The following is a 15,775-nucleotide window of genomic DNA, read 5'->3' as shown; positions in this document are numbered from 1 at the left end:
AGAGCCACCTTATTATTTTCTTTGCTACTTTTCTCCACCTGAGACTAATTTCGTTCTTTGTTCTTGGACCAAGATAAACTGACATCATAAGGAAACTGGAGGTTGACAACCAGTAAATAGTGAAGTGGTACCACATTTCCTTGTTTTTCCTTTTCTTTGGGGGTGTTGAAAAATTGTATTGTATCCATTTTTGTTGTTTAAATTATTTTTGTGGTATATTTGCAGATTTAAGATGTGTCTTTGTTCCAACAAAGCTAATTTAAATGGTTAAGTTACTTCATCAACATGTCTTGAGGTTCTCCAGAGGCCTGGCAAAGCACTAATCATTTGATTCAGGTGTGTTGACCCAGGGTGATATCTAAAACCTGCAGGACACCGCCCCTCGAGGCCTGGAGTTCGTGACCCCTGCTTTAAGGTATTCCAAATTCAACAAAAACGCAAATGGAACTGAACAAGATATTTGCATAAAGCTAATTTTCTGTTTCACAAATCTGTGGTCCTGTGTGTTGTTCTTACAGAGCCTGCTACTGCCAATCTCCTTCCCAAATCTAGTAGAGCGTGAATCTGAGCAAACCTGTGATAATTCTGTACTGGAAGGCCCTAGGTGTAAGATTTTTGATGCAAGCCCTAGATTTCATATATTGTACACATACTATTGTCTTCTGAACTTTAGAAAACGTGTTTTGGCTGAAATACAACACATTTTTGTGTCACATGGTTGGTGTTGGTAAATACATCATTCCCTGGTATGAGTGAATGGAGGGGCAAAACTGCACATTTACCTGCAATTGGAATAATATTAGAGTCACACTAGGGACATCATTGGTTGAAGACTCAGCCGCAAACAAAATCATCGAAAAAATGTCCAGTGAACAAATCTTGTTGCGTTTGTAATTGTGGCTTTAAAGACGGGGACCACTCACAATCAGATACCATCGTCAGCACAACTGTGGTGCATCAAAAAATAAAATCAATGATTATAAAGTCAGTCTAATATTAGTTTGATATTGAATGAGGTCCAGTTGGCACTTACATTTAACAGATGATAAACTGGCAAAAACTACAAATCAGCTGCCATCTACAAACTGCAAAATTCAAAATCACAACTAGTTCAATTAAGAGACCAGCCAGAAATTCACAGACCAGAAATAGAAATTCTGAAATTTCTCCACTCAGGAGAGTTTTCTCCAAGCATGACATCCCAGTGCATTTCAGACCCAGCAACACGCTCAGACAAAAACTGGTTCACCCGAAAGACAAAACGCCAAAACACAAACTTAACAATGTGGTGTATGCTGTACAGTGCAGCGAGGAATGCTCAGACCTCTACATTGGAGAGACCAAACAGCCACTTCACAAGCGCATGGCACAACACAGAAGAGCCACCTCCACAGGACAAGACTCAGCAGTCCATCTGCATCTTAAGGATAAAGGACACTCTTTCGAGGATGCCAATGTTCACATTTTGGACAGAGAGGACAGGTGGTTTGAAAGAGGAGTGAAAGAAGCCATCTATGTCCACTGTGAGCGACCATCTTTGAACAGAGGCGGGGGTTTACGACACCAACTCTCTGCCATCTATAATCCAGTTTTGAGTTCCCTCCCCAGACGCCTTAACGCCCACTCACATCCTGGGCCATCTGACCTCAGGAATTCGCATGATAAGGTGGGGCCAGGTTTCACAATGAACTCACCCGAAACTCTGGCTGATTGGGACCCACACCCAATTTCACACCTTGGCTCAGGCGATTAGAGGATCATCAGGGGGTCCTTTTGTCCCTCTGTGGGGGATTACTCCCACTAGGCTTATATCTGGGACTCTCCACCATTTGACCTTAGAATTAATAAATAAGATTATTTGCGATTATTTCGAAACCTGCGCAAATTTATCTGATATTGCAGACAGCCTGAGTTATATCACAATTGGCTGGATTTTATATCCAGAATTTATTGGGTTCTTACATCGGTTCTGCTCCACTGTGACACCAAGTTTTAGAACATTTGGTAGTTTCTGTATAATTTAACTGACTGCTTTGGTTGGCGTTTTCTCATGATGGCAGAAGATTCCAGGTAAATCAGTTGTACTATGTTTAAATATTACTCAGTTGTACTTTTACAGTTTCCGTGTAAGTTGTAAGAAAAAGTCATGCTCAAGCCAGGCCTCCTGACATGACTTCATTTGATGTTTAGTGATTGATAGTTCGCTAGCTGCTAAAACAACACCGTAGGCATAAGAAAGTTGGTGGTGTTCAGATGTTGGGATTCCTCTGAAGACGTGACAAAGCTCCTCTGTGCTAATCGGTAATCTGGGCTCGTCTCTGGCTGATGGGCTGACATGCTCAGGTCTCCACACGCCGATCACTTTTCTGTGAAAAAAATAAATCATACCTGAATGAAAACAGGAGGGAGTCTCCACATGTGGTGGCACAAACTGGGGTTATTTAAAGAACTAAAGACAGTAAAAGAGTCTTCCATTTTTTCCACTTTTCCAGCGTGAACCTCGTCTGAGCCTGAGTTCGTCTTTGTATGTCACATTTAATGTGGTAAAAAGGCAACAGGTGGCAGGAGAGGAAAAAAGTTCATATTGATTGCTTTCACGGAGTGTTTTTAAAGCTTTGGAGGCAATCATTGAGGACGTCTGCACAAGCAATCACACCTCTTCTGTGCAGAGTTTCATCCAGATAACACAGCTCTACCTACGGAAATGTTGATCGATTCAGTTTCATCTGTCTGCTGCTTTATTACCCTGCAGTCCTCTCCAGCTGTCATAACAGGAGGAAAACTGCTCTGGTAATATTAAAACAAACCTGCTGCAGCTTAAAAATGGACCTTTTGACAGGAGCCCGCAACTGCAAAGGCTCACAACAGGCCAACGAAAACTTCAGGCCTGCCAGCACCTCCATGAAAAGGCCAATCAATCTCCTGTACCCGAAAACCGGACCATCGCTTTGAGAGTTTTACTCGCACCAAGACGGATAAATGAGTTGCTGAATAAAAAGCAAAAGAATTCGCCCGAGTTCAGATCTCAAACAGCTGAGAGAAGCTGACGGATCACGTGTGAGGATGAACCCTCTCGTTCATTCAGTCGTTCATTCAGTCTTTCATTCATTCGTTCACCCGGGGGACTCGGTGCTCTGATGGACGGCCTTTGAGTGATGGACGGAGCCTGAGGCGGAGACACTGCCTCAGTGTTCAGGCCCCACGGGGGGTCAGCGGGGGCCTCCGGAGCCCCGCAACAAATCTCCCAATTGTGTTCCCCAACGCTCACCAGAAACATGCCACATGATCCTTATCAGGCTGCCTTTAAAGTAAATATACACCCCGACCATATATTACCATAAATTATGGCTGCGTGTTCGGCTGTGATGGTGATTGGAGCCAAACAGGGTGTGTGTGTGTGTGTGTGTGTGTGTGTGTGTGTGTGTGTGTGTGTGTGTGTGTGTGTGTGTGTGTGTGTGTGTGTGTGAGGAAAGCTGTGAGTTAAAGCTCCGTCCTCGCTGCCAATATTTGTTCAAGCTGCCTCCAGTGAGATCTGGAGATTTGTATGAACACAAGCTGCGAGTGATGTCACTCATTGAGCGACGTTTCACATTCAGAAAGGAGTAAGCTCTCTTAATAGCTGCCTTCTTGAATGGTTGCCACCTCTCTTGGAGAATACGGCGACTCTGTGTATGTGTCTTTATTTTCACACATGTTCACACGTGCTATTATCAGGTCAGCCAGTAATCAAAAATACCCCCGAAACAAAGAGAGGTTAAATTAGTTCGCTTGCAAGTTGGCTTGGATGCTTTTTTGGCAATGATTCTTTATGCAAATACGTCGACGGAGCCCTGCATCGTGCGGTTTTTGCTTTGTCACTCTGATTATGTAAGTTAGATCCTGCTCTGAACTTTGTTTTGTGGGTTTCATGAAGCCATAAACCTGTCATGTCATCATCAGGATGTGAAACTGACAGCTGTACTGAGGGAAGCTATTTTGGCACTGCTCACTATGAAAATCGCCAGCACTCTATGATGAAATAATTATCTCTTTAGCTAATTTTCTTAAAGTTAATTTCCTTTACCCAGCAGGTAAGCCACAAACAGCCAAAAACTGTGCAGTATCACCACAAAATTCTGTCTGCAACCGGTTGCAGACAGGGTGTAAAATTTTGTGTAATATAGGCAGCTTTGAAGATTAGCACTGAATTTATTTCCTGTTAAGGACACTAAAGAAAAGTGTTACAATTACCAGCTGTTTCACTTTACCCTGTAAGGCTTTTTCATATGCACATAAATCTTAAGTAGAACAGTAACAATTTGGCTGTTTAAAACCTGTAACACTGAAAACAAGAACACGGTAATAAGTTAAAGTTCGATCACTATCCTTTTTGTTTGTTCTTCTAAAATCATGTATGTTAAACCTGACATTTATAACAGAGTTAAACATTTAGTTTCTCATTTATACATATTAATGTGGTTTATGTCATTTACAGTCTGCATCATGCAGCACAAAACTTTTCCCACAACCCTAGAACACAACTTATCATAGAAAAAAGTTACACAGAAGTTGTAAACACAACAATTTCTTCTTCTTCACAAACAGCATATTGGCATAAAGAAAATGTTACACATATCCTCTAAATAACATTTCCTCAGTAATTACAAATCATATATTTATAAAGAAATTGTAAGAAATACATGACTCATCCAAAAAATCTGGGGGGAAAACTAGATGGTGTCGATTTGTGGAAAAATGGCTGCAGATTGTGTAAATCTTGTCACAGTCCAATGTGCAAAGGCAGTAGAAATATCAATATTAACATTTTATCTCCTTTGGAGATAAAAACTGAACAAGCATTAAACACCTACCGTTTAAAAACTGATATCACAGGAAAAGCTAACGTGCTACATCATAATTTGGACGATATGTGCATGTCATGCTTGAAGTAAACAACAATTTCAGGATTTAGAACCAAAACCAGCTTACCATCATCGACATCTCCTCATGTAAACTTATATTATTTTCTTGTGTGACACAGCTAAATCCAGTTTTACCATTTTATTAACCAGGTAGCCACAGTGGACATTTTTTATAGAATAAGAATAGAATAGAATAATCCTTTAATTGTCATACAAGGGGAAATTTGGGTGTAATGTGAAAATGTCAGAAAAAAGACAATTGGTTCATTATGTTGTGCAACAGATTGCACTAACTCCCAGATGTAGGAACCAGGAAAACCTAAAGTTTATTTTGCAGATTGTGTTTGTTATATGCAAAACATATAATTCAAATCTTAGCTTAATTGCACACCAGTCACAGGCCACACCCCTAATAATGAAAATGCAGTTCAAAAAGGTAAATTATAAATAAATTCAACCCCAGTTCAGTTTTTTTTTCAGTGAAATCAAGACCAGAATCTGATAAAAGTCTAATTAAGGACATTTAAGTCTCAGTTAATTCTCTTAAATCGTCGTTGGGAGTGTTTTCTGTCCAATCAGAGCTGCAGCCTCACTGATCTTTCCAGTATGTGCTAATAACCAGCTCCTGGTAAGTATTCGGTCTTGTTGATTCAAACCTCCAAACCTCTGCAGCTGTTATTTCATTGTAAGGACATAATCTCTGAGTTTTGGGTAAACTCGACCACGAGCGGCGCAGCCAGTCCGCTTCATGTATTTTGCACATCTAAACATCACGACTCTTGTGATTCCTGGAAAAACAACTGTGCTCATTAATCTTTCAGCTCTTGTTCTTACTGCCCAGAGCTCCGAGGCGAGCTCACACATCCACCGCGCGGCCTCACGGCTATTCAGAAAAATAATCTTCCAAGTGTGCGGCCGTGAGGAAAATAATTCTGCACCAAAATCCCCGTTAAGACGATAATGGCGTTTTGTACTCCCGCACAAATTCATCTAAGCCTCTTAATTACATGAGTTGTACATTCTTTTGGCGAGCGCCTTCTTAACTGATGAAGTCACTCATACCAGGAGATTAGCCGGCTGGGAGGCCTCGACCTCCAGCAGGATGGGCTGCTGCTGACCCATGATGTGAGGTAGGTGAAGTGGGCCCAAATCCACATCAGGTGTTGGGCAGAAAAACAAAGAGGAGCTCGGAAAAATGAGCAAAGCAATGATTAAAAATGCAGAAAGTACATGGTGTGCACGGAGCAGCGGCAGAGTTATGTTTCCCCGGTTTGACAGGCTGACAGGAGGAGGACTGACGAGAAACAAGCGGGACTCAGAGCGGCGAGGGAAGCCAGCAGGTGGGCCAAAGACTCACCTTGAACTCCAGAGTCTTCGGCTTCAGGGGGTCAGTGAGGGCGTGAGCTCAAGTATCTCAGTGTTTTTGCACATTCAGTTACCTCCGGTAGCTCTACCTCTTTTCCTTCTGTCTGCGGCTAAAACTCAGACTGGAATTGAAACAAAGGCACTCTAATCACTTAAATATGAGTGAGCTGGTCTCACTTGGTGAGTGTGGGTGATCTGGACAAATTTACTTCAGGCTGCAAATGCTATCCATGAACATTACTGCCACTGTTTGGCCTAAAATGACTGTGACACTGATTTAATCTGATTTTTAAAAGTTTTCTTACCTTTGAAGTTCATCATTTTGGAGGTTTTGTTTCAGTAGCAGCTCCTGACTCAAACATGAACCAGTTCGAAGAAAAATGAACTCACCATGTGGTGTTATTTTACATTATTTGCCTTCTTCTGTCCACTTTGTTATGGACAGAGTAAACTTAAACAGCAGCATTGTTTCCTATATTTTAAACTCCTTTTGTGTCTCTCAAAAATTAGACGAGGAGTAACCTACTCTACCTCAGTGGACCAGCTGCCATTGGTGTATACTTATCTTAGTGTGTATTTGTGGGTGGACTAATTGTCTGTTTCAGCCAGGACACTCTTGCAAAAGAGACTGCTATTCTCAGGAGTCATGTTCTCCATGTTGAATTAACATTTCCTGAGTCAAAGGTCAAAGCCAAAACAGCGATCTGTGTCTCTAGAAAGCATGTAGCCCGCTACAGCAGCTACGTGATGCAGTACTTTACAGGAACTCCTATCTTCACTTTGGTATAAACTTTGTTCATTAACGCAGTCGAAACATGATGAAAAACAGTGACATCTGTGCTAACAAATACAACATTGAGTCAGAAACAGCAAGAAATGAAAGAATGTGGGGTAGGTTGCAAAGCGTTTTGCAGAAGGAGCAGCAGCTGGAAATTAAAGCCCAGCTAGTGCTTCTGCAGGAAATCTACATCAACTTCCGACGTAACCAGAAACCCATCTTAACCCGACAAAGTAATCTGGCAGGAAATGTAACTACACGTCAGGTCAACGCAGCCCGCAATGACTCTGGTTGGCATGGAAGGTGTAGAACGTAACGGTGCAGGGTTAAGAGGGGTTACCGGTAACCCAACATAGATATCATCTATACATGTGGACACTAACGGATGAAGACTCAGTGGTTCCTGAAGTCTGCCTGAAGTTCACCACCTAGGGTTCATAGTTGGTGTATTATAAATTCTGACACAACAAAAGGCAGGTGTGCAAACATCCACACAGATCTTTGCACTCATCATGTGATCATAAAGGTTATGTCATGTATAATCAAAAGTTAACACTACACTTGTTGTTTACTTACTTTTCCTCAAAACAGAACTAAAATAATGGTATTAAACGTGAAACAAATCCCAGTCCTGAGATTTAAACCAGCTTCTTAACTGACAGCATCTGTTGGCTCTGAACATACCTACTACTCAACCACATCTGCTTGTGATGGTGCTGACATTCATGAGGTTCATTCTAAGTATTTTTTCCTAATTATTGTTACTCATCCCTGCAACATTTACCATCCACTCCTTATCCTCCATCTGCCCTGGCCATTAATCTGCACAACTCCCACATTAATAATATCTGTTATTGCGATTAAGAGTAACATGCAATCGGTTAATCATAGCCTCATGTACCCAGATAGGTTGTCCTCATACAGTCTGTTTTGTGAATGATAAAGCTAGGCTTAGCTTTGGATCTTAATTTCAAGCCTTTAAAGTGTCTTTTTTAGTGGATCCATCCTGGTTGATACAATCACCAAACAAGCAAACGACCCTTTGGGATTGCGTCACAACGGCCGTCTGGTCGGAAAAAAAACTCTTGCAAATCAAGCAGCCTGCTGTGGCTGAAAGTAGCTTTAAACTTTCAGTTCAAGTCCAACCTGCACTCAGTTTGGTGTTTGACATCATTTTATTGACCCTGGGGTTTAATTCTTGTATTTAATCACTTTATTGATGTCTAATAACAATTGTCTTGGCATATTTAGTATTGTCTGCTTCCCACGCTTACTTAGAACCCCGTCCTGCCCACAGCTTGTATGAGGTTATATATATTTACCCATAGTTACATACAAAAGCACAAAGACAGGCTTGCATGCATCTACAAACCAACTAAAATGTCAAACAATGTCTAAAATTTCACCTTTAAACCAAATTTATTCCACCAAAAATGAACTGTTTGGATGTCTTTTGGAGCTCTGATCAAAAAAACTTCTCTGTGGATGAATTTGTGGTTCAAATTAAGTTTAATGTCTGCCTGAAACCACACTCTTTCCTCTCAATTTTCAGGCAAATTTAGACGTAAAGGGACATTGGAAAGTCATGGCCTTTAAGAGGGATGTCTGTTTTCAGACCCACCAGATTTAGGCCAGAAAAAACAGTCTGTGGACATCTGGTGCTTGGCAAGAATAATCAGTGTCATATTCTACACTTTATTAATGAGCTTTTGATTGGACGGGCTCTTTGGCATACGATGGAGACAATTATTAACATTTCTGAAGGATTTGCAGCTAGAAGATGAGCCTCGAATCAAAAAGGACACTTTTCAGATACGGTAACTTGCTTTGAAGAGCCATCTATCCCACACGGTGATATGACCCTTTAAAGCTTACCCAAAAAGTGCAGTTTTCTTCAGTGAAGTATCAGAAAACACATCAAACATCCAGGATGCTTCTGCTCCTCACATTTATTCATACTCATGATACTGATCCTCACAGTTGGCTTTGAATTGTGACACTTGGAGTGGATTTAGAGCTGATATTTCTTCAATTCTATTCACGAAGGTGTGGTGGAAAAATAAGTTTAAAAGGACCAAATTTGAAAATATTGGACAGCATTCAGAGCACATAGGCTAAGATTTTGCACTGATTTATTAAGTTACCTTTGAGGATGGTTAGAAAAAAGGAATAGATGGTTAACTGAAGAAATAAAGCTCAAAAGCTGCCAAAAGCACCAGCACATATCCGCCTCTTCGGTCTGGCTGCTGATCAGCGCTGATCACGATCTCGTGATGTTCTCCCATCAGGTGCTGGACAGAAAAATTCCTTCAGTCACTCGGGGGGTTGGCGAACAGCGGCCGGCGAGGGCGACAACAACAGCTCAGTGTGCCGCGACCCCCACCTCCGCCTTGCCTCCCCTCCCTGCACCGCCAATTCATCAGGCCGGGCACGACACAAGAATTGCAGCCCCCTTAATGTGGAGGCAATCAGGGACTCAATCAGAGCCGCGGAGCACAGTGGGAACCGCACTCCTAGCACATGTGCACAGGAGTACCCCGAGGGCCCCAAAGCTGCAGAACTAATGAGAGAGAATATATGTGCCCCACAAGTATGCACCCTAGAGAGCGCGAGCGGCAGCACAGGGACCCAGCACCCTTAGAGAGAAGGAGGAGGAACAAGGAACAAGAAAAAGTAAATCAAGGCAAAAGCCGCTGTCGTAACGCCTTTGACCCTTTAACTCAGAGACCCTTTAACTGGACACTACGTTTACAAAAATATCAGTCGAGGGCACCGAGGGAGAGCTCGGGAGAGACGCGAGGCCTGATTTAGATAATGGATGTAACTTTTCTTTCTTTCTTTTTTTTAGTTAAATTACTGTCAATTATTCAAACGAAACATTTGGAGTGAGAACAATGCCTAATTGGGAGTTACCAAGAAAAGCAAACTGTCCCCCATCGTGCCTTTTGCAACTTGCTCTGTCCTACTTTCTCCGGTGCTGGGTGCAACAATGAAAATGCCAAAAAAGAAAAAGAGAGAGGGGCAGTGTGTGTGTGTGTGTGTGTGTGTGTGTGTGTGTGTGTGTGTGTGTGTGTGTGTGTGTGTGTGTGTGTGTGTTTTAACCCTGAAAACAAACAGGTATGAATCCTGGAAGCTTGCATTTGCAGGAAGCTGCTCGTCTTAAATAAAGCCCCGGCGTGTTTTCTTAACTGAACCATCCGCCTGATTCTTGATGCTCTAATGCTTTTGGTATGCCTCTCCCTGACCTAGAAACAGGGATAAGCATCAGGCTTAATCAGGCAACAAAAATGGCAGCTTGCTCACTGTACACTTATGAATGAGGCTCTCATTACTGGAGGTGGGGGCTGGAAACCCTTCGTGACCATTAGATTAGAGCCATCTCATGAATAGTCATAAGGCCGGCACGTCATTCTGGTGAACCTGCTCTCTGTGGTATGAATATTCTAATGAGGCCCGGCCCGTTTTCTCTCCACAGCCTGCTTCTTCTTCTTTTTCTGTAGCCCATGAATATACATGATGGGAGGGAGGATGCTTGCACCGTGCGGGTTAGTCGGACGCAGTGATCCAGCAGCAGCTCCGGCTTAACCAACCATCTGGAGCATTTAGGGAGCATAATGTTACCGCACCCCAGCAAGCCACCGGCATAAAATAAAGTACAACATGAATTACATCAATGAGAAGCAGCGTGCTTAAACTCCCGTGAAAGGACGCCGTCGCTCAATTTCTCCTCAATGGAAGCTGAATCAGCTGATCAAAGCGGCCCTTTCCCAGGCATTAGCTCCATCACATCGGCTTCCTCAGAGTATGGGGCCCAAAGAGTGTCTGAATGTTCCCAATCAAAAAATGTGGCGTTTAGTGATGCAGCACTTTCAGTTTTGATTAATCAGAAGTTTTGGAAACTTCAGTGCAGATTTTGAGGTGGCTGTTTGACTCTAACAAGGTGAGGCAGCTGTGCTGCTGCCACCAAAGGAATAGCACAATGATATAATCAGAGTTTTAGTGACACTCCCACCATCATTCATGGTCTCATTTCCTCTTGATTAGTTTACTGTAACGATCTTTTTAACAACTATCAATCAGAAAACAGTAAATCGACTTCAGGTGTTGCAAAAGGCAACGGCCAGACCAAGAAAATTGAGCATATTTCTCCTGCCTTAATAGCGCTGCACTTGCCTTTAAGATTTTACTTATTATCTTTAAAGCCTTTCACTGCTGTTCCCGTAGCGACTGGAGCGAGAATCCTGAGGGCAGAAACCTGTTAGCTGTTCCTGCCTCACACATAAAGGCAAAAAGGCATCAGTTTGTGGAATGACCTTCCCAGCTCAACTCATTTATTTCTTCTTTTAAATCAACACTAAAGATTGGCTGACCTTCATTGTTAGCACTCAAGGTCAAAGTTGACCTTGAAATAAAATGTAAGAAATCATATGAAGTAATAGATCATTGGAAAGGGCATGGAGAGAGCTGTACAACACACTTGTAATTTTCCTAATGTGACTTATATAACTTTACAATGATGCCATAAACTTCATACTGTATGTTAAAATTTCAATATTTTACAACTTATAAAAGCCAAAGATTTCAGCAAATTCTGCTCCAGTCAAATGCGTAATTATAATAAAATACACCACTTTATTATGTAATGCATCAAGGTCATAGGTCAAAGGTCAGGGTCACATGAATAAGGAAAAACCTTCAGATTCACTGGATCATCTCCAAATTTTAAAGCAATGTATTAGGCATTGGGGACATAAGCACTTTCTTTGTTTGAGCTCTTTCAAACATTATTTTTTCAATATACATTGTATGACTTTACAATGACACAAATGAAACACTTTTGTAACGTTGCTTTTGATAACTGTTATACAAATAAACTTTATCTTCATTATTGTTATTACAAATTTGACAGAATTTAACTACACCCCCCACCACTCCAGACAAACAGAAAATCACTGTTTTTGGGTTGTTGTTGTTTTAAACAAATAGCTGTTCAATTAATTCATGCTCATGTTTGTGCCCGTTTTAGCTGACTGTAAAATCAAGGGCACTCCATCCGTCCATCCACTTTCAGACACTTATCCAGGTCCTTATCATAGAGTCAGCAGTTTAAGCAGAGATGTCCAGACCTCCCTCTCTCCACGACTTCCTCCAACTTTTATTGGTGGGGGCACATCAAGCTAGCCAAGAGCCAAAGCTTCTGTTGTCTTCTGGGCCTTCTCCCAGTAGGGCATGCTCAAAACACCTCATCTAGGAGGCATCCTGGTCATATTCTGAGCCATACTGATTTAAAAATTTCAATTTCATTTAATATTCAACTGGCTGTTTGCAATGTGATCACTCTACTCTGAATTCCTCTTAAATGACCAACATCTTCATCCTTTGAGAATGATCCCAGTCACCTTTATTAGGAAACACATTTTCACTGATTGTTTCCTCTGAAGGGTGTCTGTGCTCAGCCTTTGCATTTACTGCACTTTCATTGGTTCATGTCCTGCAATAAGTCGTTTATCTGCTTTATTCTCCTACAAAGAAACTACTGACTGAGACCATAAACTCATCAGGAGTTGATCAGTAGAGTGCCAGTGCAGTGCCACTGCAGGGGGGGGGGGGGGGGCCGGTATGAATTAAAAAAAATTAAAAAAGAACGCTTGGACACTGCTAGCATAATGAACAGGTTAATAAGGTTTAACAATTACACCATAAAGATGGTTTGTTTTTCTGTTATTTAAAAGAGGTTTATTTAATTGCAACCTTTAATTTATTGCAGTTAACTTTTATTTGTTTAATTGTCTACAAAAGGTTTGAGGTGTGGAATAAACTGCAAAGGAACTTGAAAACAAAATATGGGTGTGTGTGGTTGGAGGATATGTTTGTGCCGAGGGGGGGGGGGGGTAAGCTGTACTGTAAATGGGGGTTTAATTGATTAACCATGAGTTCCCGCTAAAATCTCAACTGCTTCACTGGAAAAATGCCTTCAGGAAGTAAAGACACTTTCTTCACGCCTCATTAACATTTCAATGCAGCTGTCAGAGCAAAATAAACCTTGAAATGCCATTATCGCGGTCACATAACCTTTTCTGTCAAGGACTGTATGTGCTAAGCTTATAGTCCAGCTTGGAAAGAGTGTCAGTGATGGAAATGGAAGGAGTCCTGGGAAAACAAATCAGGTGGAAAAGAAACATGTCAAAGATCGCCTGTTTGCTCCTCAAACCAAATCTTCTTCTGAGACACAAAAATAAAAAACACTAAGAAAGCAGAACCTGTGTATATCTTAAGGACAGATACTGCTCTTATGCTGTAGGTAGTTTTTTAGGGATGAAACTTCTTTGTCCTCGACTAGTCCACCTTCCTCAAATTTTTTAACTACACACTGCACACCATGCTGAGATATGCCAAGTTTTCAGCTAATAGCTCATTGAGAATCATCTTGTTGGTACAAAAATACTATTTTATTAGTCTTTGTGAGTTTTGCTGACTTGAAAAAAATAACTGCACAAGGTGATAACATCTTTTGTCCAGTAAGTCAACCATTTTCCTGAAGCCTTCATTATTTACCGTGTTTATCTCTCTTTGACCAACTGGAACGCGACTGACGACGTCTGAGTTCATATTGGATGATTCACGTTAGCAACCATTGCATTGTTCTCACTGACTTTGGTTGTCCTGCAGTTATGATGACCACAGCTCATGGTGGCATAGCTCATCAGGTATTCGTGAGGGTGGGACCAGTAAATCAAAAGATTTACTTTTCGCATTCAGCTCTGTCTTCATCCCAACCTGGACCAGTTCAGCGTCCACATGTTGGAAAACACTGCACCAGTCCATCTGTCAACCTCCAGCTCCACTCTCATCTCGTTCATAAACAAAACTCCTTGATTCCTGAACTCCTCAACGTAGGGCAGCAACTCCACAATTTTCCATCTAAAATCCAAGGTGTCTGACTTAGAGGAGCTGATATTGTTTTGCACTTAGCTGCATAGTTATACACACACACACGTATATATATATATATATATATATATATATATATATATATATATATATATATACATATATATATATATATATATATATATATATATATATATATATATATATATATATATATATATATATATAACCTTTCTGATGCATATATAAGACCTAAAATTACCCAAATTATCGATTGTCCTTCACAGGAGGAGGGATGAGCCGCTTCTGTGATAGGTGAGGTGTTTTGTGAGCAGACCCCAGGACACACTGAAGAGATCATGTCACTCAGCTTGGGAATGCCTGGAAGTGTTTGAGGATGATCTGAAAGTGGTTGGCTAGATGGAACTAAATATATTTTTAAAACTGAAAAAAATTGCTCTTTCCCATATGTTACATGTAGGTCAAAATTTGTGGACAGGGTAGACCTACAAAGCCGAAAATGTTCAGAAAAAAAACACCATAAGTATTTAAATTTTTTATAATCCTTTGTTTGAAATCAATCATTTGAATTTATATATTTTCAGTCTTATGTGGAGAAGGTAAATAACACATGCCCACAGCAGGAATGATAAAACTGAATATGTTTAAGACTTTGTGGCTTTGGTGCCAGTTTAGGTTTAAAACGACTTTGTTTACCCATCTGTTTGTGATAATTGCCGTTACACCTTGTTAGGGGTCAGCAGGAGTCCTGTGTGCCCTCTTGACTAATCAGGGAGGAGCTGCTGTGGTTGTTGTGATTGTGGTTTCTTTTACCACATGCAGCCTATGAGTCACGAAAGCATCCATGAGTGTTCAGGGTCTCAGAGACCTGAGACGCTGTGGCTGAAGTGGAATGCCTGAGGCGTGAGTCAGAAACCAGCCACCGGCCACGAGTCACAGTCCACAGAGCACACTCAGACGTGTGAAGTCGCACCTGAATCCTTCCCAAAGAGGATGCAACACTCGGGTGAACCTTTAAATGACCCGATTAGCATGCCGGCTGAGGATTTTAGGCCAAACAAAAGCCAGTTGTGCTTTTAATTTGGTTTCTTTTCATGTTGATTTATACTTCTTGTTTTATGTTTTCATTTCCTTTCTTAAATTCAGTTGTTATTTGTGGGCTTCATAGTCCTCGCTACATCTAAATTAAACCCTGAAAACATTCCTTTTCTCCAAATTTGATTAAGTTTCTTTCTGTTGTGTTTTTCCATCGTGTTTTGCTCGTTTGTTAGGGCATTAGGGGGGCCTGTGTTTTGTCTGAGGCATCATTTTATTAAATGTGCTGTCATTTTTCACTCAGTGCAGTTTATGGAAAGCCAATTATGCCACAAGTCACAGATAAATGCTGTAAAAGGTATAGGAAATTGAGTAAAAATCACAATAGTTGTATTGAAAATTAAATTAAGATATAAGCTAAACTGTTTTGAATGTCGTTTGCAATTTAAATGTTTTTCGTCAGCTTTTATCAATCCCAAAGATATGGCTGGTAGAGGCCCTTATTTGCATGTTTCTAGCAGATATATCCTTCCTTGCAGTGAGAGTCTCACTTTGTTTATTTCGGTGGTTGCCATCACGAGTTCTCATTTCACCTGGAGCTCCATGTCATAAAACGATCACTCGGTTTAAAAGCACTCAAAAAGCTATTTCACCTGTAGAGGTATCAGCATGTGAAAGTGTTACTGCCCCTCATTTCTGATGAGTCTTAGCTCCATCAATCATTGTACCATCCCCTCGAGGACTGCTTATATCAGCGGTGAGTTGTTGGCTCCAACCTCCACTT

Source organism: Mchenga conophoros, linkage group LG23 (genome assembly GCF_057382185.1).
Source record: "Mchenga conophoros isolate Kocher_MC1m ecotype Shallow Benthic linkage group LG23, M_conophoros_male_GT1.1, whole genome shotgun sequence".
Taxonomy (NCBI): domain Eukaryota; kingdom Metazoa; phylum Chordata; class Actinopteri; order Cichliformes; family Cichlidae; genus Mchenga; species Mchenga conophoros.
This window is presented reverse-complemented; position numbering follows the sequence as displayed.